Below are 10,723 nucleotides of genomic sequence, written 5' to 3'. Positions count from 1 at the left end.
TCTAAAATTCAGAGCCTTATATCTTCTCAGAAGTCCTGGAGTCCTTTCCAGTTTGATTTTATGAAGAGTATTACAACAAAGTAGGCAATTTTATATAACAAGGTAAGGTTTATCCCTGAATAAAACTCAGAATTCTCTCTGTTGCATAAACCAGTGGACATAAAACATTTAAATATAAATCTCTTTTCCAGCTATTGACAAGCATTTTCAATTATTATATATTTGGTCATTATTACTTCTCATCTCTTTTGACTAGAATTAGGCCAAAATAGTTTGTTATTTGTTTCCAGGTGGCCATCTAAGCATTGTAGATATTTAAAGTAACCATTTGGGGAGGAAAACTACCTCAGTGTAATGTTAAGCATGCCTGAGCATCATTATCATATTGTATGTTTAGAGAAAGGCACATAGAATAATACTTGACTAGGCTAGAATGACCCAGAATGTTTCTCTACACTATATTCCTATTTAATTAAAGTGCATCTTTCCCATTTATTTTTGGTTTTACTTTTGTTCACAAAGAAAGCATAAAAAGTTAATAAATACATAGAGTAGCCTCTCTATCTTTCTAGCCTCTGTGGGGGCACTGCTTTATTATGTGAAGTCAAAATAAAAAAAAATAAGTCATCAACACATTCCTGCTGTGTCTTTTTCCATTATATTGTTCTGGTCAGTAGTCAGTGCTCCTGCCTATGTTTCATTTTGAATACAGATGTCTCATTTTACCAGCTAATTGTGAAGAAATTTAGGTGGAAATTTCCCCATTCATTAGCCTTTGGCATGTACAACATTTACCTCAGTCCTTCTGTGACCATAATCTTATAGCCCAGGAATGCTAGTTAGAAATAGGAAAGGACAATTAGAAAACAATGTATATGGGGCCAGGTGTTGTGCCTCACACCTATAATACCAGTACTTTAAGAGGTCAAGGTGGGAGGATCCCTTAAGACCAGGATTTACAGAACAGCCTGAGCGACATGGTGAGACTCTGTCTCTACAAACAGAAAAAAATAGCCGGGCATGGTGGCACGTACCTGTAGTACCAGCTACGATGGAGGCTGAGGCAGGAGGATCGCTTGAATCCAGGAGTTTAAGGTTCAGTGAAGTCAGTACACTCCAGCCTGGGTGACAGAGCCAGACCTTATCTGGAAAAAAAGGAAAATAATGTATATGATGTCCAACAATCTGGAATAAACAGGATAGTGTTATCACTATTGACTCAGTTGTGAATGACTGGACACAAATTTACACTTAAATTGATTCAATGTAGCATATACAAAGAGAAAAGCATTGCTTTAGGCTCTTCAATGGATACCAAGAGTGTACAGCGTGGTCTGAGGTCTTCTGGAGCTTACAATCTAACAGAAATAAGACAGACACCTATAGTCCAAGGAAGGGATATAAGGGAAATTTGCTTTAATATGGATCACATCACTGTTCTTCTGTGCTGATGTGACTGATGTCCCATTTGTCCCACCTAAAGCTGTGCCAAGATAAATAAAATCTACTTACAGTCAAAAATGTGTACAGCTGCTACACTGTCCAAGTCCACTCTTCAGTTTCCTAAGTAATCCAAAATAGACTAAGACAACACAAAGGCTTCAATACAAAACAAATGTAAAGAATTTTGAGACTGGCTTTGAGTAATGGGCAGGATTTTGACAGGCAGAGATAATGATGAAGGGAGAAGATCAGTTGGTAAGAAGGAATAACATTAAGAAATGGCGAGTAGCCAGAAATCGAAGAGTGAGGGGAGGGTTCTGGGAAGTGCAAGTGATGTAATTTGGCTACAATAGTGGGAAATGAGCTTTTGTACTTAGGGAGTGACATCATCAGTGAGAGCTTAAACATGAATCTGGCAACAGTATAGATGGGAGATTAAAAGTGATGAGAGCCTAGAGGCATAGGAAATGGGTACAACAATCAGCTTGTTGTATCAGCTTGAGCTTAAACTGATGCAGGGGCTCTGGAAATGGAGAGTAATGGCAGATGGTAAAGGCATAGAGAAGGCTCTGTGGCAATTGATTAAATCCAGGATGTATTTGAAAGGGAGAGTAGAAGGCAAAGCTGAATTGTCAGGTGTTTTAATGGATTTTTTCCTGGCCACCATTGTTTTGTTTCTGTCAGGTCTCTTATCAGTGTATTTTTTATATTATTACTGAAATTCTCTTATATATTTGGAGTTTGTAAAATGAACTCACTCATATTTATTGTATCCATATCTTAGCATAATCATAATATCTTTAAGACATATAAATGTGAAATACTAATAAAAAATAGACATACACCTTCCAACTCTTGTCCAACTTTTGTTTTTACTTGACAGCTGGAATGATAGAAGGATTTTATGAGGGAAATTCTTACAAAGAGATAAAAACAGAAAGGATGCTTTGTTTTCATCTCAGTATATACTGAAATGATTCTCTATGCTTTATATTTACCAAAGTAATAGATGTCATCTTAATTAACCTGATCCTTTGCTTGCTCAAAAGCAATCATCTAATATGCAATACAGAGGAAAGAACACTGGCTTACAGCCATGTTATCCATTCATCAAGACCCAAGTAATGGCCGGGCGCGGTGGCTCACGCCTGTAATCCTAGCACTCTGGGAGGCCGAGGTGGGCAGATCATTTGAGCTCAGGAGTTCGAGACCAGCCTGAGCAAGAGCGAGACCCCATCTCTACCAAAAATAGAAAGAAATTATATGGACAGCTAAAAATATATATAGAAAAAATTAGCCGGGCATAGTGGCGCATGCCTGTAGTCCCAGCTACTCGGGAGGCTGAGACAGGAGGATCGCTTGAGCTCAGGAGTTTGAGGTTGCTGTGAGCTAGGCTGACGCCACGGCACTCACTCTAGCCTGGGCAACAGAGTGAGACTCTGTCAAAAAAAAAAAAAAAAAGACCCAAGTAATGGACTGTTATCAGAGAACACATGGAAAATATCTTACTGAAGGGTCTCTAGAACAAGCACTTAAAGAAATCCCTCAGTATTGTACTCACCAACTATTTCTGAGTCTCAGTGTTTCTCATTTAGAGCAAATGCTAGCACCATCTACTCAATACCCAAGCCAGAATCAATGAAGTAATTCTACTCCCCTCACAGCCAATGAATCTACAATTTCTGGTTTTCAAACTTTCTTAATATTTCTTGCATCTATCCATGCTTTTCCGTAACAAGTGCTTTTTTCTTACTTCTGATTATCATTTTCTGCACAACTTTTGTATCCACACTCATCTTGTCCTCTTCTTGGCCTTTCCCCATACTGTATTGATTGGACTTAAAAACATTTTATTTAAAATAAAATGTTAATTATAAAATAAATAGTTGATTGTTTCTGAGAATTAAAAAAAAGTATATCAACCTTTCTAAATATGTTCTGTGAAAGAATTAAGCACAATAGAAAAGGATGGGAGTAACTTTTTTTCAATTTTCCAAGGACAATAAACAATTACTACCATTCTAGATGCATAAGAGAATGATTTAGAACAAGATTGGGGAATCTGCAGCCTGCAGATTAAACCTGGCCTGCTGCCTGTTTTCATAAATAAAGTTTTATTGGAAAACAGCCACAACCATTCGTTTTATGAGTGTTTATGTCATTGTCTATGACTGCTTTCACACGAAAATAGCAATTTTGAGTAACTGTTGTGACAAAGACCATATGTCCTTCAAAATCTGAAGTAATTATTATCTTGACCTTTACAGAAAAATGTGACAAACTCTACTTTAGAACATTAAGGCTTAATGGTTTGTTGGAAGCTAGTTGGGAAGAGTCATCATACAAGGGACTTTAAGGAGAATATGAAAAACACATGTAATTATACAATCCAAATATAACCACTACTAACATGTTAATACATTTCTGGAAAGAGTTTTTTTTTAATATGTTTTCATATAGAATATTTATGTAGCATTAATTTTATTGGGATCATAGCATTTATCAAATTTATGTCATTTACCAAATTACCAACAGTGGGATCATGATATTTATCAAATTTTGCATTTTATAACTATATTATTAGATGTCCTTCAAATACAATTGATGGATACTATTTCATATAGAATTTAACAATTCTGCTAATGTTGAACATTGATATAATTTCTACATTTTTGTTGTTATAAATATACTATATTCAAAATTACATAGGAAACTTTTCCCAAATACTAAAAATTACTTAGTCATATGCAATGTGGTATCCTGAATTGAATCCTGGAATGGAGAAAAGGACATTAGTGGAAAAACTGGTGAAATTTGAATAAAGTCTATAGTTTAGTTAATAGTGTTATACCAATGTTAATTTCAGTTTTGACCAATGCAACATGCTTATATGTTAACTTTATTGAAGGCTGGGTGAAGAGTATACAGACTCTTTGTACTATTTATAAAACTCTTCCTTAAAACTGAAATTATTCAAAAATAAAAAATTTAAAATTAAAAAAAATTACTTATTCAAAGCCCTATCAACATTTTTAGAAATTTTAATGAAATATAATTTATATATAGGAAAGTGCACAAATCATAAATGTATAGCTTATTTTTAATAAAATGAATACACTCATGTAACCAGCATCCAAATCAAGACACAGAATATTGGCAGTATTACAAAAGGCCCCCAGTGTCCCTTTCTAGTCACTATCCCCTCCTAATGCTAAAATTGTCCTGATGTCTAACAGAAAAGATTGATTTTGACAACTTTTATAGTTTAAGAAATGGAATCATGTAATATGTACACTTTTATGTCTGGCTTCTTTTGTTCAACATTATGTTTGTGAGATTTATCTATATTGTTGCATATAGTTATATAATGGATTTTTCATTCTTATTGCTGTATAGTTATTCATTGTATACATATTGCACATTTTATTCATCTATTCAACTGTCAAAGGATATCTGAGTAATTTGCAGTTTTCGACTATTTGCAAATATGCTAATATGAACATTTATGTACAAATATCTTTTGGTTTACATATGTTCATATTTTGTCAGATGTATGTCTAGAAGTAATACTACTGGATCACAGAGTATACATTTGTTTGGCTTTAGTGGATATCTTTAGTAGATATTCAAAAAATCTTCTAAAGTACTTGTAACAATTTATATTCCTACCATCAGTCCACAAGAGTTTCAGTTATTGCACATCATCAACATTTAATAATACATCTTTCATTTGTATCCATTCTGATGAATGTGTAGTGGTAGTGCATTGAAGTTTTAATTTCCATGCACTTGATGACTAATACAATTCAACACCTTTTCATAACTTATTGGCCTTTGGAATATTCTCTTTTGTGAATTACCTGGCTAAGTCTTTTTCTGATTTATATAGTTGGTTGTTGTCTTCTTAGTATTGACCTGTAGGGGATCTATATTAGTTACTTTTTTATTAGTTTAGTAGTTGTAGATACTAGTCCTTTGTCATTTATATTGCGATTTTTTTCCATCTGTGGCTTGCCTTTTCACTCACTTACAGGTTATTTTTATGAGCTATTCCCATTATAGTTAGTTCTTCTTGTACTTAGTTTAACAAATACGTGACTCTTTGAAAGGGAAGCCAGCCATGTGTTTGAGGCCCACTGTGGTAGGTTAAATAATGAAACCCCAATGTTACCCACATCCTAATCCCTAAGAATGTCATTTTATATGATAAAAGGAGCTTTGTAGATGTGATTAATTCAAGAATCTTGACATGGGGAGATTATTCTGAATGACTCAGTAGACCTAATGTAATCACAAGGATTCTTATTAGAGGGAGGTGAGAGATTAGAATGAGTAAAAGGCAATATGACTACAGAAGCAGATATTGGAATGATGGGGCCATTAGCCAAGGAATGTGGACAGCCACTAGAGGCTAAAGGAGGCAAGAAACGGAGGTTCCCTTGGAGTCTGCAGAAGGAACACAGTTCTACTGACACTGATTTTAGCCTAGTGAGACCCATGTCAGATTTCTGACCTCCAAAACTGTACAATAATGAATGTGTATTATTTGAAGCCATTAAGTTTGTGGTGATTTGTTAAAGCAGCAATAAGAAAACTAATATATCCAAGTCTCAAATTATGTCATTTCAGTCCCACATAGCAAGTGAAAGTTTCACATGGTTTCTTTGCATCCTGCTAGCAGCTTGCTGCCTGGGCCAAATGTGATCCCAGGTTTGGTGAATACTCTAAGGTATAGCCACAGATCTCATCTTACTTTAGAAAGATTCTACCTCTTGGGAATGTATTCATTATAATCCTTCTTGATTTGACATCTCTCTACCACCTTTAAATATTTTGAGCGGGTTTTGCCTGACAAAGATGGCCACTGGCATTCTCCATTGTTTTTCCTAAAGTCTTCATTTTGGTCCAAACATAAAAATACTCATCATGAAGTCTTTCAGAATAAAATAAATCCCAAGCATTTCTCTGATGACTCTTTTGAACCAGTGTCTCCAGAATTCCATGAAAAAGAAGCCATAAGAATCAGAAATATTAAAAAAGAATATAATGGAAAGCCTGGAAAAGTGGAAGCATTTCAGGGCATATTTCTCGACATATATGAAGGACAGGTCACTGCAATACTTGGGCATGGTGGAGCTGGTAAATCAACACTGCTAAACATTCTTAGTGGATTGTCTATTTCAACAGAAGGATCAGCCACTATTTATAATACCCAACTCTCTGAACTAACTGACATAGAAGAAATCAGAAAGAACATTGGATTTTGTCCACAATTCAATTTTCAATTTGACTTTCTCACTGTGAGAGAAAACCTCAGGCTATTTGCTAAAATAAAAGGGATTCGGCCAAAGGAAGTAGAACAAGAGGTAAAAAGAATTATAATGGAATTAGATATGTAAAACATTCAAGATGTTATTGCTAAAAATCTAAGTGGTGGACAAAAGAGAAAACTAACATTTGGGATTGCCATTTTAGGAGATCCTCAGGTTTTATTACTGGATGAACCAACTGATGGATTGGATCCCTTTTCAAGGCACCGAGTTTGGAACCTCCTGAAAGAGCATAAAATAGACCGTGTTATCCTTGTCAGTACCCAGTTCATAGATGAAGCTGACATCTTGGCTCACGATTCTTGGTTTCTTTATTTTAACTAGTTAGTACAGAATTACTATAAGAAAAAAAATATATTATTTTTGAAATGTATATAGCTCTTATACTTTTTTAATAAGAAGCATTGACCTATCATTAATTATTTCACTGTAGTCAGTTGCAGAATTTCCCATCAACTTTCTAAAGGTTTTTGTCTTATATTATCAATTTCCTTTCCAAAAAAAAGAGAGTAAAAGAAATCTTAAAATAGTAAAATAAATTTTCCCAAAACAAGAGGACATGGATTTCTGAATTGAAAGTTTACAATAAATGCCCAGGAAAGTGAAATTTAAAAGATCCACATCAAGTAACATTACCATGAAATTACAGAACAATAGTAATAAATAAGTGGTCTTTTATGTTTTAGAGAGAAAAATCAGGTCATAAACAAGGTATCAAGAATTACAAAAACATCTGATCTGAATTTTTGATGACAAGACTGGGAATAGAAGACAACTGAAAAATGCCCTAAAATTAAAAGGAAAATGATTTCTAACCTAGGATTGTATACTTGATCAAACTCTTATACCAGTGTGAGAGTAAAATTAATCCATGTTCAAATGTGTACCTCTCAAAAAAGTGTCCTTCATGGACCTTTTTTCAGGAAACTTCTAGAAAATGTAAACCTCTGAAAGTAGAGATTAAACCAAGAATGAAAAATATATCAAAGCCAACATAAGAGAAAATAAATGACATTGAAGAAGAATCCTAGGTTGAGAGTTGTGCATCAGGACTAGAGAAAAAGTAGCCTGGGTTTGGAGATGGGAATCCAGTGGAAAGGGATACCAAGGAATTTTAGGAATAATGGAAATGTTATTAATATATATCTTTTCTTGGGCATTGTTTACATGGTTAGATATAATTGACAAAAGTCATTAAACTTTTTTTAGGTCTATGCATTTTTGTAAATAAATGGTACCTCAATTAAAAAATAGATCATTGGGCTGGGCATGGTGGCTCATGCCTGTAATCCTAGCACTCTGGGAGGCTGAGACGGGCAGATCATTTGGGCTCAGGAGTTCGAGACCAGCCTAAGCAAGAGCAAGACCCTGTCTCTACTAAAAAAATAGAAAGAAATTAGCTGGACCACTTAAAATATACAGAAAAAATCAGCCGGGCATGGTGGAACATGCCTGTAGTCCCAGCTACTTGGGAGGCTAAGGCAGGAGGATTGCGTGAGCCCAGGAGTTTGAGGATGCAGTGAGCTAGGCCGATGCCATGGCATTCTAGCCTGGGCAACAGAGTGAGACTCTGTCTCAAAAAAAAAAATCATTATATACCATTTCTGTTTTTAATGCGTTAACACAAATATCCTGAATTTTATTATTGTTGGATATTTAGTTTGTTATATTTCTTTTTTTTTTCTATTTGAAACAGTACTTGATGAGAATTTTTTAACTTCATTTAGCCATGAATGTTCTTCTGAGGGTAGAATTCTATCCAGGAGAGTAATTATCTGTGAAGTCATAATATATACCTTAAAGAATTTTTAAAATGTGTTAAAACTCATCCTGCAAAAAATGTGAACCAATTTTCTTTAGTAAGTATGAGCATAACTATTTAACCATATATTAACCAAGTATTTTGTGGCTATTGTTTATCCTTTATCTGCTAAGTTGAAAGGGTAAACTATTTTATTTTTTGACAAATAACTCAGATCTTTATGTCCATTGGATCCGAGTTTTAATCCCAGCTCTGGTACTTACTAACTATATATCTTTGGCAAGTTAGTTAAACACTCTATGTTAAAGTTTCTTTCTTTATAAAATGGGACAAATAGTAGTACCTAACTCTTAAGGCGGCTTATGAGAATTGAATGAGATCACAGAAGTAAGGAACTAAGTACATTGCTAAAGGCACAGTAAGTACCTAACGTAGTTGTGTAAATTCATGTAAAGTAAATTCCTGGATAATGAATTTGCTAAATGAGCACTTTCTTGCAAAATGGAAGACAACTAACTGAAACCTGGTTTAGGATAGTTCAGGTTTGCAATGACAGAGGCAAGGAGAAGGCATAAGTTCACAAAAAATTTGTCTCTATCTTTCAGGAAAGCAGGGGTAGAGGCAGAGACCACAGTGAGGTCACAGTCATGGGGAAGTGTGGGAGCAGAGTAAGGAAGATAAGGAACTGAATTTAATCTGTTACTGGCATATACAACAATGAAAAGAAGGGCAGGAAAAGTTAGAACTTAAAAAAAATAAGTTAGCAAATTTATCTTCTGGCAGGTTGGATTTCAATGAATTGATTTTTAGTATATTGGTCTGCTTCCAGTACTCAGTAACTGTAGACTACTATTTTTACTTTAATTTGTATTAAGTAAGATGGCAGGATAGGCAATTCCTTGCTCATATCCTCTCACAACAACAATAATGTTGCAGCCATCCTTGGACAAAATGCTTTTGGGACACATATAGGGATCATAAAACCTTGGTGTACCCCAAAGCCAAGGAGGATTGTTTTGAGAGGGCAGCATTACTAACTATGGTCCCAGCTACAGACCTGGAAATGGCCTTGTCTTCCTGTGACTATCAGTCAAAATATGTCTTATGAGATAAAAATGTTTACTATATAATTATAAAGGGGTCAATTAATCAAGAATATATAACAATTATAAATTTATATGCCCCAAACAGTGAAGTACCTAAATATATAAAGTAAATATTAATATAACTGAAGGGAGAAATAAAAGGCAATGCAATAATAGTAGGGGACTTTAATACCCCACATTCAATAATGTATAAATCATCCAGACAGAAAATCAGTAAGGAAACAGCAGACTCGTATAACAGTATAGACCAAATAGACATAACAGGCATGTATAGAATATTCCATCTAACAGCAGCAGAATACATGTTCTTCTCAAGTGAAAATGTAACATTCTTTAGGATAGATCTTACGTTGGGCCACAAAACAAGTTTTGTTTGTTTTTTTTAGATAGCAATTGTGTCTTTATTTTTTTAATTTTTTATTGATACTTAATAATTATACATATTCATAGATTACATGTTACATCTTGATACAAGCACACAACATACAATGATCAAATCAGGGTAACTGGGACAAGATCCACCTAAAACATTCATCATTGCTTTATGTTGGGAACATTTGAAAACTTCTAGCTATGCTGAAGTATAATAAACTATTGTCAGCTATAGTTGCCCCATTTTACCAGTGAACATCAGAACTTCTTCCTTCTAGTAAACAGAATTACCCCTTCACCAATACTTCTTCATTACCCCATCCTACCACCCTTACCAATCTCTAGTAGCCACCATTCTATTCACCACTTCCTTGAGATCATTTTTTTTTTTTAGGACCCATATATGATTGTGAAAATGAAATATTTGTCTTTCTGTGCCTGGTTTATTTCATTTAAAATAATGTCCTCCAGATCTATCCATGTTTCAGCAAATGACAAAATTTCCTTCTTTTTCATGGCTAACTAATATTCCAGGTCTTAATAGATTTAAGAAGTTTTGAAGTCACATCAAATATTTTTTCTGACCACAATTGTACAAACTAGAAATCAATAACAGGAGGAATTTTGGAAAATTCACAAATATGTGGCAATTAAAGGGCACACTTCTGAACAACCAATGGGTTGAAGAAGCAATTGAAAGGGAAATCACA

The 10,723-nt window shown here is 34.4% G+C and overlaps 1 pseudogene; it reads left to right on the top strand.

Moving 5' to 3' along the window:
- Positions 1-6,275: 6,275 nt before the first annotated feature.
- Positions 6,276-7,097, top strand: LOC138378844 (ATP-binding cassette sub-family A member 10 pseudogene; annotated as a pseudogene).
- Positions 7,098-10,723: the final 3,626 nt, after the last annotated feature.

Source organism: Eulemur rufifrons, chromosome 30, assembly GCF_041146395.1.
Source record: "Eulemur rufifrons isolate Redbay chromosome 30, OSU_ERuf_1, whole genome shotgun sequence".
Classification (NCBI taxonomy): domain Eukaryota; kingdom Metazoa; phylum Chordata; class Mammalia; order Primates; family Lemuridae; genus Eulemur; species Eulemur rufifrons.
Note: the sequence above shows the minus strand (reverse complement) of the source record. Positions and strands in the feature narration are given on the sequence as shown.